Source organism: Trachemys scripta, chromosome 15 (genome assembly GCF_013100865.1).
Source record: "Trachemys scripta elegans isolate TJP31775 chromosome 15, CAS_Tse_1.0, whole genome shotgun sequence".
NCBI lineage: Eukaryota > Metazoa > Chordata > Testudines > Emydidae > Trachemys > Trachemys scripta.
In genome coordinates this window covers 8,433,764-8,449,089 of record NC_048312.1, presented here as the reverse complement: position 1 = coordinate 8,449,089, position 15,326 = coordinate 8,433,764, and the positions used below count along the sequence as shown (strand labels likewise).

General features: G+C 41.8%; 1 protein-coding gene across 9 annotated transcripts in view; it reads left to right on the top strand.

Moving 5' to 3' along the window:
- Positions 1-15,326, top strand: part of CCDC92 (coiled-coil domain containing 92) — a 214,835-nt gene that overhangs the window by 188,998 nt on the left and 10,511 nt on the right. Inside the window, exons 1-2 of one of the 9 annotated variants that reach the window (XM_034790797.1) lie at positions 2,974-3,022; positions 4,236-4,305. The exons of 4 other annotated variants lie outside the window; for them this stretch is intronic. The gene's annotated coding sequence lies outside the window, so the exon portion shown is untranslated. Of the gene's footprint in view, positions 1-2,949; positions 3,023-4,235; positions 4,306-4,404; positions 4,619-9,918; positions 9,943-12,744; positions 12,969-15,326 lie in introns of those variants that run through there. 4 more of the 9 variants (XM_034790795.1, XM_034790796.1, XM_034790800.1 and 1 more) reach the window with 4 other exon arrangements.

Sequence of the window (15,326 nt, the reverse complement as noted above, 5' to 3'; positions counted from 1 at the left end):
TGATGGAGTCCCAGGATCACAAATGAGCTCCAGCATGAACAGAATGGGAAGTACGGGATCTGCTCGCCATATGGGGAGACGAATCAGTGCTAGCTGAACTCCGTAGCAGTAAACGAAATGGCAAAATATTAGAAAAAGTCTCAAAGGCCATGAAGGACAGAGTCCATGACAGGGACGCACAGCAGTGGCATGTGAAAATTAAGGAGCTAAGGCAAGCCTACCACAAAGCCAGAGAGGCAAATGGAAGGTCTGGGGCAGAGCCGCAAACATGCCGCTTCTACGCAGAGCTGCATGCCATTCTAGGGGGTGCAGCCACCACTACCCCAACCGTGTGCTTTGACTCCATCAATAGAGAAACACGCAACAGGGAAAAGGGTTCGGGGTACGCGGAAGATGATGATGATGAAGACAATGAAGATAGCTCACAGCAAGGAAGAGGAGAAACCGGTTTCCCCAACAGCCAGGATATGTTTATCACCCTGGACCTGGAACCAGTAACCCCAAAACTCACCCAAGGCGTGCTCCCAGACCCTGAGGGCACACAAGGGACCTCTGGTGAGTGTACCTTTGTAAATATTACACCTGGTTTAAAAGCAAGCGTGTTTAATGATTAATTTGCCCTAGCAATTGCGGCCAGAACAGCTACTGGAAAAGTCTGTTAACGTGTATGGGGATGGAGCGGAAATCCTCCAGGGACATCTCCAGAAAGCTCTCCTTCATGTACTCCAGGCCAGTAGCACGTAGTCTGGAATCATTGCATAACAAAGCATGGCAGCGTATGGTCCCGGTGTTTGCTGGCATGCAGACAACATCCATTCCTTATCTCTCTTTGTTATCCTCAGGAGAGTGATATCATTCGCGGTCACCTGGTTGAAATGGGGTGATTTTATTAAGGGGACATTCAGAGGTGCCCGTTCTTGCTCGGCTGAACAGAAATGTTCCCCGCTGTTAGCCATGCGGTGGGGGGGAGGGGTGAAGTGATCATCCCAGAGAATTGGGTGTGTGTGTGTGGGGGGGGTAGTTGGGTTTGTGCTGCATGTTAACCCGGAAACCCCAGCCCCTCCTTTTACATTGCAAATCCATTTTAAATGGCCAACCCAATGGGTCCTTGGTATGGGAAATGAGGGCGCTGCTGTTTGAAACCATTCCCACATGTTATGAAGATTAAAAAAGCCAAAATACTGTGGCTTACCATCGCTGCCTGCAAGCCGAAATCTGTTGCCTGGCACTGCGTGAGTGATCTCTCACACCAAACTGGCAGGCCCTCAATATAAGAGGAAAAATGCGACCTTGTAACGAAAGCACATGTGCTGTGTAATGTGAACAGCAAAATTTAACGTGAAAGAGTGTACCCATTGTTCTCTAAAATGTGTCTTTTTTAACCAGCTCTCCCTTCTCCTCCACCAGCTGCAAATGTTTCTCCTTCACAGAGGCTAGCGAAGATCAGAAGGAGAAAACGGCGGACTCGGGATGATATGTTCACAGAGTTCCAGATGTCCTCCCACACTGAAAGAGCACAGCAGAATGCGTGGAGGCAGTCAATGAGTGCAAAAAAGCACAATATGAACGAGAGGAGAGGTGGCGGGATGAATCGCGGGCTGAACAGAGCAAGTGGCGGGCTGAAGATGATAGGTGGCGTCAGCTTGCAGACAGAAGGCAATAGTCGATGCTCTGGCTGCTGGAGCATCAAACTGATACGCTCCAGCGTATAGTTGAGCTGCAGGAAAGGCAGCAGGAGCAGAGACCGCTGCTACAGCCCCTGTGTAACCAACAGCCCTCCTCCCCAAGTCCCATTGCCTCCTCACCCAGACTCCCAAGAACATGGTGGGGTGGTCTCTGGCCACCCAGTCACTCCACCCCAGATGATTGCCCGAGCATCGGAAGGCTGGCCTTCAATAAGTGTTAAAGTTTTAAAGTGCAGTGTGTCCTTTTCCTTCCCTCCTCGCCCACCCATCCCGGGCTACCTTGGCAATTATCCCCCTAGTTGTGTGATGAATTAATAAAGAATCTATGAATGAGAAGTAACAATGACTTTATTGCCTCTGCAAGTGGTGCTTGAAGAGGGGAGGGGAGGGTGGGGTGGTTGGTTTACAGGGAAGTAGAGTGAACCGGGCGGGGGGAGGGGGCGGGGGGTTCATCAAGGAGAAACAAACAGAAGTTTCACACCATAGCCTGAACAGTCACAAAACTGGTTTTCAAAGCTTCTCTGATGCGCACCGCGCCCAGCTGTACTCTACGCGCAGCCAGACACCAGAGCAACAAAGGTGGCTGTGCATCAGGGAGAAACACAAACAACTGTCACACAGAATGGCCCTCCCCAAAGACTGAACTCAAAACCCTGGGTTTAGCAGGTCGTTGATTTCACGGAGGGAGGGGGAAGCAAATGTGCATAAATGTGCATAGGAGCGTGGCAAGTATGTGCAGAACTGTGCCTGAGAGCTGGGGTTCGATGTGCTATATCACGGTGTGTTTTGGGTGACCAGACAGCAAGTGTGAAAAATCAGGCTGGGGTTGGGGGTGAATAGGTGCCTATATAAGATGAAGCCCCTAATACCAGGACTGTCCCTATCAAATCAGGACAGCTGGTTACCCTGGCACACACATGCACACTCCTCAGACTCACACACTGGTGTGTGTAGGTACGTGTGCACACTCAGGTGCGTGCCCAGCTCTCCCGCGCAGTTGCAGGTGCATACACACCCACTCAGGTGTATGCACACTTGCGAGAGGGAGGGTCACACGCTCAGGAGGACGCCCAGCTCTCGGACACGCGCACGCACTCGGGGGCCCGCCCGCCCGGCCCCTCCGGGTCAGCGGGCGGAGATGAAGCGGCAGCAGCGGCTGATTAAAGCGGTGACCTTGTTGCCATGGTAACGGAACTGCTGTCGCTGCAGCCGCACCTGAGCTCTGCGCCTGCGCAGCCCCCCCCCCCCCACACACACACACACTCCCGCCCTGCCCCCTCCCCGGGGAGCCGTCTGGCTTCGCCCCCGCCCGGCCCGGGGAGGCGACCCGCAGCTGGGTAAGTCGCCGCGCGGGGGCTGGTAGCGCTGGGCACAGAGGGGCCCTGCCGGGTGGGGCCGGTGCCAGCCGTGGAGAGAAGGAGCTGCCCTGAGAGGCCGGGGTGTCTCGCCCCCCCCCCGCAAGGACAGGTGGGGGGCAGACTGAGGGGCTGGGTGTCTCGCCTCTCCCTCCCCCCGCACAGACAGGTGGGGGGCTGGGTGTCTCGCCTCCCCTCCTCCCTGCACAGACAGGTGGGGNCCCCCCCCGCACAGACAGGTGGGGGGCAGGCTGAGGGGCTGGGTGTCTCACCTCCCCCCCCCCCCTGCACGGACAGGTGGGGGGCAGATGGGCTGGGTGTCTCACCTCCCCCCGCGCACGGACAGGTGGGGGGCAGGTGGGCTGGGTGTCTCACTTCCCCCCCCCCCAGGCAGGTGGGGGCAGCCTGAGGAGCCGGGTGTCTCGCCTTCCCCCACACAAATAGGTGGGGGGCAGCCTGAGGGGCTGGGTGCCTCGCGTACCAACCTGCATGAACAGGTGGGGGGGCCAGAGGGCCTTGCGTTTCCCCTCTGCAGGGAGAGGTGGGGTGGCAGCCTGGGGGGCCAGGGTGTGTCACCTCTTCCCAAACACATAGGTGGGGGGTAGCCTGGGGCCAGGGGCATCTCACCCCTATTTCCACACATACACAAGTGAGGAGGGGAGCAAGGGCATCTGGTGGAGACTTTTTTCCTGCCCTCGTTGGGGGTGAAGGTGAGACACTCCCTTACTACTCTCACTAAAGTAGTGGTTCTCAACCACTGTGTCTACAGACCTTGTCTAGGGGTCTGCGAAAGGTTGTTGTTACCAAAGAAAAGTGGTTTTCAACCTGTGGTCCGGACACTTGGGGGTCTGCAGACTGTTTAGATTTCCATAGGGGTCCTCACCTCCATATGAAAGTTTTAGGGGTCTGCAAATGAAAAAAGGTTGAGCATCACTGCATTAAAACATTTCCTCCTGCCCACGCCCAGCAGAGAATAAAGCTGAGTGTGTAGGGTAAAGGCTTTCTTCTCCATGAATGTATATATGCAGGGACTGCAGGGTTATAGCAAAACGATTGCCTTCCTTCTGTGAGCCTTTGCAGCCCCTGCTGCAGTCCGCTGGGGAATAGGAGGCGAGCAGGGGGGTTATTCTGCTGCCCTGTTACTCCCTGGCTAACTCACTGACGGGCGTTTCTTTAATTCCCTGTTCCTATTTAGAAAACACAAATCCATTTCAGTGGACTGACTGGGAGGGGAGGTGGCATGACTGCTTGTCTTAGACCATAAGGTATGCCATGGGGGTACCTAATAAAAGAGGAAACATGAAGGACAATGTTGCCTTTGAGCTTTAGGGAAGTGACATTATTCTCCTCCTCTTCCGTTGCAGTGAATCTGTAGGGTGGATGAAGAAAGAAAAGATGGAAGGACTATGTGTGGGGAGGGGAGGGGTGAAATCTTTATTCAAGACGAGGTATTTTATGTAAGGAGAGAACCCATCATTTCTGGAAATAGTAGCAAGGAGTGCAAAGCTTGTGTTTGGAAATGGAGTGTCTTCCAGCCACCTAGCTGCTGTCTGTTTATCGCCAAACCCAAGAACTAAGGTGGGACCGAGGGCGGGGATCCTTGCATGTTTGTATGTTGCCACCATAAATTATAATGATATGCTTTTTTAATGTAGTATATTAAACTGTCAAAAGCTGAAGTAAGGACAATAAGATAAAAGGACACGGGACTGTGGCAGCCCTGAGGATGGGATTGTAGAGTTCTGAGCTGCATTGCAGGTGCATAAGAAATATCCAGGAGACTTTGTTTGGATGGGTAAACGCTTGAGATAAAATGTGCCTTTGTTGATGTTTATACAGTAGGAATTATCCAACTTAATATTTTAATATTTCATTTCATATCAGTGTGGCTGTAGTGCAGTCCCTCCTTATTTACTGTTTGTTCGCTAGTAAATATAGTCCTTTAGGGTGGTACAGTAGTATGACTGAACTAGTAAGAGAGAATTATGATCTTGTCTTAGTTTAATATAGATGTACATTTAGGCATTCATAAAACTATACATATCCCAAGGTTCGTTTAACTATTTAAAACTATTGATATACTGGAACAGCTAATAAAATGACAAAAATAAGAAATCTATCCATTAAATCCCATATATGTTATCTGTTCTGTTGAATATTAAAGCTGTACATCCACTCTATGAAGTATATTGAGATTTCAGTGATGTTTTGTTGTTTAATTGAATTTTCAATTCAAAGGTGGGGAGGTCATGATTCAGGAAGACATTACATGCCTAAAAATCTATAAAATGAATAATTGGACAAACTGGTGCATAACTGCTGTAGCTATTACTAAGTGTACTGCGTACTATATGTTAAAAGCGTTGTTGCAGGAAGAACTGTGACAGCCAAGCTAAATGCTGATTATAAGATTCATAATAACAGAGTTGAACATTAAAATTGTAAACAAGTAATTTTGAAAAAAAATTACATTTCATAAATTTGATTTCAAATTTTAAAAATGTTATCCTTTTTAACAGCAGTTTTAAAATTATAAACTATTTTTCTTTGGCATAATTTGTAAAATTAAAAACTTTTTTCAATGTGGCTCATTATTAAAATCTAAAACCTTTTGAGAATTACTGTGTATTCATTTGGAGGAGTCATCAGTGAGCCTTTGTCATCAGTGGGCAGAAAGAAAATTCCCCTCTGGTGTTTTTCCTGTAAGGAATGCACTTTTTGAACGTTGTATATAGTATAGTAGGACGGACTAGGATTGCAGGTGGAATAAACTAGCTTGCAAGCTTTGCTCTTGATATTATATTTAGCCTGGTATTTACTTTATTTAGACTTTTAAAAGTACTGAAAGACGTCTAAGGAATATTTAAAACCAAATGTAAGATGGTATCTAGGGATTATTTTTATAGCATCAGGATCTCCAGTGTATACTTTGTATGTATGTAAGTGGACAAATATAAAATAATCCATCTTTCTGTCTGAGGTCTTACACATGTGTCATCTCATTATTTTTAATAGTAAAATATTCTAAATGACTAATTTTTAGAAGCAAACTAGTCTTATTTCACCATCTTGTATATAACTTTGATGTTTCATATTCCTGAAGTACTGTTTCTATAATACTTTGAAATCTTTTGCGCCACCAGCTAACACAAGTGACTTAATTGATCAGTTTGTCAGTAATTAATAGTAGCATTTTTTTCTGAAGTCTGATGAGGTACTGCAAGATCAGTGATCCAAATGACTTAATCGTAATATTGGATGCTTTATGGGAATACTTAGGCATGTACTGGCCAGAGAACAGTGTCTGTGGCTTCCTTGTTCCACAGTCTTGTCCTGTTCTCCCTTTCTTGATTCTAAAAGGGGTTTAGGAATCTAAGATCTGAAAAAAAGGGAAGCCCTAGAAAAGGAAAAATAGAGGTTTTGTAAGATGGTTGTACTAAGTGACTCTTATTTGAGGTCTGGCTCTTTATGCAGGCTTTTTCATGTCTGTTTACTGTAGTGCACAGTAAAACCATACATTTGTGTCACAGCAACACTGTTATTGTATCCACAGACAAAAAAACCCATACACACCTTTTGTAGATTCTGCTTTAAGGGATGAGAATATTTTACTATAAATTAATTGTACAAGCTAAATTAATATTGAATATTGTACAATAATGTAGTTTTCCAGCAGCTCCTGCCATACCCTTTGTAATAATTGTGCTGAATGATGCAGCCCAGGAGCGTGGAAGGAGTTAAACTGGAGAGGTTGCCCATTGTTTGTAGAAAAAATCTTATTGCAACTATATAACTAGATCTTGTTGATTCCTTTTGCATCTACGATATGCCAAAATAAAATTTCTAGGACATTCATTCCCTGGCCCATTCTTGTTTTAGTGCTGTATTTTAATATTTTTGTTTGAATGTTAGAGTAAGGTAATTCACTGAACATTGTCATGCTTTGAATTTCTTTGGTCCTCTTTGCAAGGGCCAGTGTTTGCCTTTCTAATGAACTTCTTGTAGCTGATTACAAGATCTGTTACATTTATTAGGCAATATTAAAACTGTTTCTCTGCCTACAAGAGGATGTAGAACAATACCCATAGTACTGTCTGTATTTCTCAGAATCTTCGTCACCATTGCCTGAAGAAATTACTTTGCAGGGGTGATGCTAGTATTATATCAGTATCATAGCTCAGCTAGTTGGAGAAGTCAGCTAACTAGATTATGATAGTTCTGAATGTGGGATAAACACTTGAGAACTATTGTACTTAAATACAGTTCCCCTCCTTCGTAATAATATGTTCATAAAGCAACAATATAAAAAATATTGCAAATACATTTATCCTGTTATATTTTGGGGACAGTCTTCCATTCAGTGAATTCAGTTGTAAAATTCTCATTGACTTTACTTCGGTCGGAATCAGGCCTTTAAAATGCTAGAAGATTAATACTGGAGCACTGAGAGTCCTAGGATCTTGAAGATTGGTCCACCAGTACTGATCTTATATCAAATGTATTTTTAGTTAACAAAAAGAGGCAAACATTTAACGTTAACTGCGTAACTTTTTCTTTCATGTTGCTTGTTACTCCTGTAGACAACAGATTTCTCACTTGCAGGTAAAGTAAACACAACACTGTTTCTGCAATGGTAGATCTAACTCAGTGCACAGCATCTGTTCTCTGGTACAACTCATGCTGAAGATACACATTGTTTACAAAACAGGCCTTTAAAATAAAACCTACTGTGCTCAGAACTATGACACATTCTATAAATTGTTTTCAAATTAATCTTTTTTTTTTTAAAAATCCTGTTTACTCTCTGTTTTCTCTTCAAAACTCTATCAGCTGCTTGCAGACAGTGGGTAGGCAGTTTTTCTGTGAACTAATCTTTTTGCATGTTAACCCTACAAATGTAGCACTTTCTCTTGCTGTTTTAATTATTGGAAAGCAAACTCCATTTCAGGTGGGAACCAGAGTAAGCCCAAAGCAATTAAAAACAGAATGTTTTTTTGTTTCCAGTTACTTTTAAAGGTTTGGTTCAAGTTGTCCACCCCGTATTATATCGCTAGTCTGCATAATTTAGGAGTATACAATAGCTGGATGTAGTATTAATAAGACATCTGTGAGTGTTTGTGTTTGTTCTTCTGATTAAAAAAATAAATCTATCATTCATATGCTGTTCCTTAATTGCATTTTTTTCAAATAATACAACCATTGTTTGTCACATGGATCTTTTGCTCTTAAATATCTTATTTTGAGCAAAATAAGGGAAGCAAAAAAACTGAACATGTTTGTAGTTCTAAGTCATTATTGTAAAACAATGGAGCGTACATTTATGAAACAGTATAACGGGAGGTAGATGAACAGGTAGTGAAATTTTTCACTGTTTTACACTATTTCAGTATTTTACATAAAAAATACTGTTAACTTGCAGGCAGTGAGCCCTCTAATATACTTATCATCAAAGTGAAGCAACTGAACATAGGTATAGAATTGTTGTCAGTTGTGTTCTGATTTGGATGTGCAGATGCCTTCTTTGTAAATGGATTTTCCTGGAAGGACGATTCTCTTTGTGGTGCTGAAAGACTCCAGCTTGTTTTGCCCAGATATGTTTTACTTATATGCTAGATATAGTTTGAGATTTATGCATTCCTCAGAGTAAACTGTTGATCACTGTGCACAGATAAATGGGTAAAGGCATTTTGGCTTGTAATTAGGTTGTATAGGCAAATAGCTCCAGATAATATGGGGAAGGAGTCCTTTTCCTATAAAAACTAAACCTAAAACAATGGAAATTAAATGCAAAGAACTAGGGTTAATGAAACATGAAAGTTGAAAAGTCAAACATTCAGAATCAGGGCATTCCAAAAATGATGGCAAATCCTTTCCTCTGACAAGTTTCAGAGTAACAGCCGTGTTAGTCTGTATCCGCAAAAAGAAGAACAGGAGTACTTGTGGCACCTTAGAGACTAACAAATTTATTAGAGCATAAGCAATCTCTCCTGGGATTCCCACAATATTGTCAATATAAACTCTTCCTTTAAAATAACATGAAAATATTGGATCTCAGTTCATGAGGGATTACTGAAACCTGAAATATCCAAGAGATTTGGTTTCTCTATATTTTAGAATCATATTTCTAATTTAAACACCATTATAGCTCCAAATTTATGTACAGAATACATAACAGAGTATGTCCTTGTAGGAAAAATTCTTTGTCTTCTAAATAATTTAAGGCCTGATCCTGCTTTTCAATTTTTTGCTTCCATTTTCAAGGGCCTTTTTAATTAACTTCTTGTAGCTGATTACAAATTCTGTTTAATTTATTAAGTGATATTAAAACTGTTTCTCTACCTAGAAGAAGATGGAACTTTTCTTTCTTTTTCACTGACTATGGAATTGTCTCCAGTAGTGAAAATGACATATGGTAGTTAGTTGTAATATTGCATCGCTGTCCACAAATCTAATTGTATTCAGGGCTGAAGGCAGAGCCTACCCTTTTGCTATGGCTTTCCCTTAGCCCTGATGGAAATTACATTAAGTAATAAACTACTGTCTGTTCTCAAAATGGAGGAGAGAGAAATGAAGTGATGTTCTCAAGGAACAAAAGGAAGAGAAAATTCAAATCTGTGCATACAAGCTAGTTGAAATTAAACAATTTTTAGTCAAAAAATTATTCATTTTTTAATAAAAAAATTGTAGAAATTTTCACGCCTCGTGAAATTGATTTCCTTTAAAAAAAAATTTTTTAACCAGAATATTGATATTTTCCTCCAAAATGAGTCTGTTTTTTAACATCTTGAAATGAAAATTTCAGAGTTCTATTACTGAAGTAGACTTTTTTTTTCCTGACCAGCTCTATGTGCAAGGAACTGGGATCCTGAGTAATGGACATAGGTCACAGACTATCTACTTAGGTATTTATACTGTCTCTGGCACTTCTGACATTGTACAGAATCGTTTGCCCATGATGATGTTGTCTAATACCATCTGTGAATCACTCCAGTGCTGGTGATGTCTTTATGTATATGCCACAGTATTTCTCTGACCTAATAGAAGCTTGCTTCAATCTGTTCTGATTTAATTGTGGCATCTATCGGACTTGTGTAGTCTCAGGGGGTGAGAAGGATTGTATAATCTTCATTTGAATCATTCTTGCCAATACTTACGATTTTAAGATAGATTGTGTCAAATTTACAGGAAGTCACTGAGGCGTCTGTAAAGAGTACAAGGTGGCTCATTTGTTCATTTTCTGAACATCTAGGAACTTTAAATTGTTGCTGTCAAGACTGTCTCCTCTTAATTGATCTTCCTGCTACTATGCTGGGGAGGCCACATATGTCTGTCTGGAAAACAGCAGGGGAAAATAACCAGGAAAAATGTTAGAAATGATTTCTTAACAAAGATAGGACTATATTCTCATTCTGAGGGGAGGAAAGGATACGTTAATTTTCTCTTTCCTTTCCAGAGACTATAATTATGCTTGAAATATAAAATAAGGCTTAGAAAAATGTGAGGGCAATGATACACGAATCATTGGTGGTAAAGAGGTGGCAGTTTAGGCAGACTTGTATATCTGAGGCATGAGAGATATTGGCTTAATTAGTAAGCATCTTCTATGTTTTGTAGCAACCAGAGAAAGGAAAATATTTACCATAGCCTGTCAGGAGGAAATTGTGTTTTCCTCTTATATAGTCAAGGCTTCTACATTGCAATTTTTAATCAAAAGGAGAAACCTGTGCATGTCTGTCATGTTTTATTATTTTATCCTTTGAGTTGCATGTTTTTCCAGTAACATGAAAAGTCAGTGTGATGGGTTGGATCACAGAAACCCCTTTGGGGTTGCCAACTGATGTGCCAAGACTATTTCTGCCCCTGCTTTCCCTGCCAGCTTGGGACTCCAGAACCCTGCCTGGATGTGCCAGACACGCTTGCCGGCCACAAACACAGACCCAGGTCTGAACCATGTCCCACAAACTGAAAGCTTAACTGAAAGCAAATTAAGAAGTGTTCCTGTCTTTAACACTCAGATGCCCAAACCCCAAATAAATCCGTTTTACCCTGTATAAAGCTTAAGTTATACTCATAAATTGTCTATAACACTGATAGAGAGAGATGCACAGCTGTTTGCCCTCCCAGATATTAATACATACTCTGGGTTAATTAATAAGTAAAAAGTGATTTTATTAAATACAGAAAGTAGGATTTAAGTGGTTCCAAGTAGTAACGGAACAAAGTAGAACAAAGTGAATTACCAAGCAAAATAAAATAAAACACGCAAGTCTATGGCTAATACAGTAAGAAAACTGAATACAGATAAAACCTCACCCTCAGAGGTGTTCCAGTAAGCTTCCTTTTACAGACTAGTCTCCTTCTAGTCTGGGTCCAGCAATCACTCACACCCCCTGTAGTTACTGTCCTTTGTTCCAGTTTCTTTCAGGTACCCTTTGGGGTGGAGCTGCTATCTCTTGAGCCAGCTGAAGACAAAATGGAGGGATCTCCCATGGGCTTAAATAGACTTTCTCTTGTGGGTGGAGGCCCCCCCTCCTCTCTCCTATGCAAAGTCCAGCTCCAAGATGGAGTTTTAGAGTCACATGGGCAAGTCGCATGTCAGCAGCCATTGCCCACATACTATCTTGAATGTCTTCAGGAACACTTCTTATATTGATTGGAGCCTTCCAAGATCCATTGTTCATTAAGTATTTCTTGATTGGGCACTTAATTTGGACATTCCTTTCTCGAGAAGCTGACCAAATGCTTTACTAAGGCTACTTAAAAATCAAGCAAGTACACAGCCAATATTCATAACTTCGAATTAAAAAATGATACATGCCTACAAATAGGATGAATAGATTCAGTCGATCATAACCTTTCAAGAGATATGTTATATGGCATATGTAGCATAAAACATATTCCAATTATGTCATATATATATATATTCATAAGCAAATGCCCACAAACCCTTATGGGGTGCACCCTCACAGTCAGTTTGACAGGAACACTTTTGTCATCTGTGAACTGAAGCTGACTAGAAAGGGTCTTCAAAAGATACGCCGTGCCCCTGCTTTCTTTAGGTGACTTCCTGAAACTGGATTTGCTACAACACATAAGAAAATATTCTGTCAGCTTATGATTTGTTTTGATCAAGTAAGGGATTGGCTCTCAGCTGAGAGGAAGTTAGTTGCCTGCCTGCATAAATAGTGTATTCCAGCATAAGATGTGAATGCATGTCTGGAGGGTGCTCAAGTGCTTGGTATGTCTGGACATGGATGGCATGGGTACCATCTGGAAAGAGATGACTTTCTTGTTTAACTGATCTCCCTCCGTCAAAAATAAAACCTTATAAAAATGGCTAGTTAGCTTCATTCCAGTACTGTCTTAATATGCTCTCCCTCCTGGATTCTAAGCCACCATCTCTCTGCTCTTATCTTATGATGTGAGGGCTATGTGAAGGCATTCCAGTTTGTCCACAGGAGCCTGATACACAGCCAGAAAAGGCTTCTGACTCCCTCAGAAATATTTTGAACTACATCCAAACACTTCAGATCAGAAGGGGCCCTTTCTCTCAGCCCTGCCTATCATTTGTGAAGCAAGATTCCTACTTTTGTCAACTCTTTCAGTTTAATTTATTTTACTTTTTGGCTTAAGAATTTTTTTTTTTTTTTTTTAAAGAAAAAATACTCTGTAGCACTGAGACAGATCTACCATGAAGCGTTTTTTCTAGTATGCCACAATAGAGTGGGATTTGCCCTCTAAGAGCTGCTGAATACATCTGCTTTTGACTTGTATCAAGATTTCATCTTGCATAATATAGTTCATTTTGGCAGGTAACACTGCATCATCCACACAGAGCCATGCCGACACTGAGAGGAGCTAGGAAAACATTCACTTCTTGGGGTGGGTAGAAGAATTTTAACATTTATTTAAGACTTCATCCGGGAAGGTGAGTGAAGTCTTGGACTGATTCTTACACAAACGAATCTACTTGCATGCTCCTTTTGGTGCACCTGAAGGAATGTTGTTTGATTAAATTTATCTGTTCCTCTGTCTCTGGGAATCTGTGTATGTCCATAAATCTTTATGGGCAGGTTGGGGGCTTGATCCTGCATTTCTTATTATATTTACATATTTTTCCTTTTGGTCTCCATTGAGACCACCACCTTCGTCTAAAATCTCATGGGTTTAGGGTGGAACACCGTACGTTTGTCTAGATAAAAGAACTAGCACAATACTGCCGACACACTCATTGTGCTAATGACAGTATGAAAACTATAAGGGTATATCTACACTGTCGCTGGGAGAAAGCCTCCCAGCCTGGGTAGACATAGTTAGCACTCTAAAAATAGCAGTGTGACTATTGCAGCTCTGGCAGAACTCAGATCCAGGGGACTAGCATATGTCTTTCTACCCAGACTAGATGTTCACTCCCCGTTGAAGTGTAGACATACCCTAAATAACTAGCACTATTGTAGCTGTAAAACAGTTGTCATGCTCACTGTTGTTTGTAATCAGAGGAGTTTGACTTGTAAATACCGTCCTCTATTAATTTGTATCACTTCTTAAATATTTGGAAAGGTTGAAAGTTGTTTTTTTTTCTTTAAATAGTTGCAAAACTAAATGTTTTATGGTACCTATAACTTAAGTTTTCTTTTGACTGTTGGGTCTCTATGTGGATTCCAGCCAAAGGGCCCAAATTGCCTTCAGCTTATAAAAAGTCACCACTATCCTACCTGCTCGGAAGAAAACTCAGATCCCCATGCAAGTAGTTCTTGAGTCTGGATCTCCTTGCTATGAAGATTTCCCCCTTTAATATAGTAATAATAATACTTTGTACTTGTTTAATTCTGCATACTCTAGGAAAGGGATGCTATCAACTTGAAATTGAGTCCGTTTTTAGAAAGAAGTTAAAAATAGTTTCAGGTACTGAGCTTGCTCCAAAGTCTATTCCTGTCATTTTTTGTGACTTTAAGAAACAATCCCTTGTTGCTACGTGAAAGACTCACACAAATAGGGAAACCGATTGTACATGGAAACAGTGAAACCTCCTAGATGTAAGGTGTTAGCCTAAAGTAAGCAATCTGACATCTGAAAAGGTTTTTATTTCCTCTAGCTTTTTGCTTGTTGTCAGCGTGCATATTATTTCTAACAGTAACTAAAAAAAATTTCAGACAATAGTGTAAGTTTTAAGTTGACAGTATCCCTGTAATGCTTCTGAATTAATTGCAAAAAGTAATATTCCAAATCATAAAGTTCAAAGTTAGCTGCCTTTTGTTCAAGGACTGACTGTGTTACAATGAGTTGCCATTGGTGACGTGTATTTTCAGGACACTGCAATTGTTTTTAACTGTGCATCAATCTAGTGCTCTCTTCAATCATGTGTCTCAACATGTTTTAAGATGAAATGTAGAGCATGGGATGGAGTTTCAAAGGTCATGCTAGTCACTCAAAAGGGGATTACAAATTTTAAAATTCCACGAGCCATGCTGAGTGCATCCCATTGAATAGTACTGAGTTCCTGTGAAAACAAAGCAATATCCTCTTTCTCATCCTGCAGGAGTGGTGAAGCATAAAAGTTCTATCAAAGTGTTTGTGCAAAAACTTAAATTATTTTCAAAAGTACAGTTGATGCACCCAGAAAAACTCAATACAATTCTGTTTGTACATGTGTGCTCAGCTGCCTACCTGCATTCACCAGATCATGAAGCATCATCCCAAGGTAGCAAAATAATCTTTATGAGCACTTAAGGGAAGGCCATGCACCGTCCTTTATAGTGGCTTTTGCATCAGTCTCCAAAGGCTGTGGTCGAGTGGGTCCAGTTCTGCCCTCAGTTACAGCATTGTAAAATGAGAGTAACTGCACTGAACTCTCGGAATCTGGTCCAAACTGTCTAGACATGCAGTACCTAATCTCGTTAAGGTAAACTTAGTCTTTTTGTTTCAATACCATTTGTAGTTCTTTGGCTCATGCCTGACACAAAGCAGAATAACAGTCAAAGAGCGGAAATGAGCCATCCTGATGATCACTACAAAAGTTTTTTTTCCTCCTGCTGATAATAGCCCAACTTAATTGATTAGTCTAGTTAGAGTTGGTATGGCAATACCCATTTTTTGATGTTCTCTGTGTGTGTATATATATCTTCCTACTGTATTTTCCACAGCATGCATCCGATGAAGTGGGTTTTAGCCCACAAAAGCTTGTGCCCAAATGAATTTGTTAGTCTCTAAGGTGACATAAGTACTCCTCGTTCTTTTTGCTGATACAGACTAACACGACTGCTACTCTGAAACCAGTCAAAGAGCT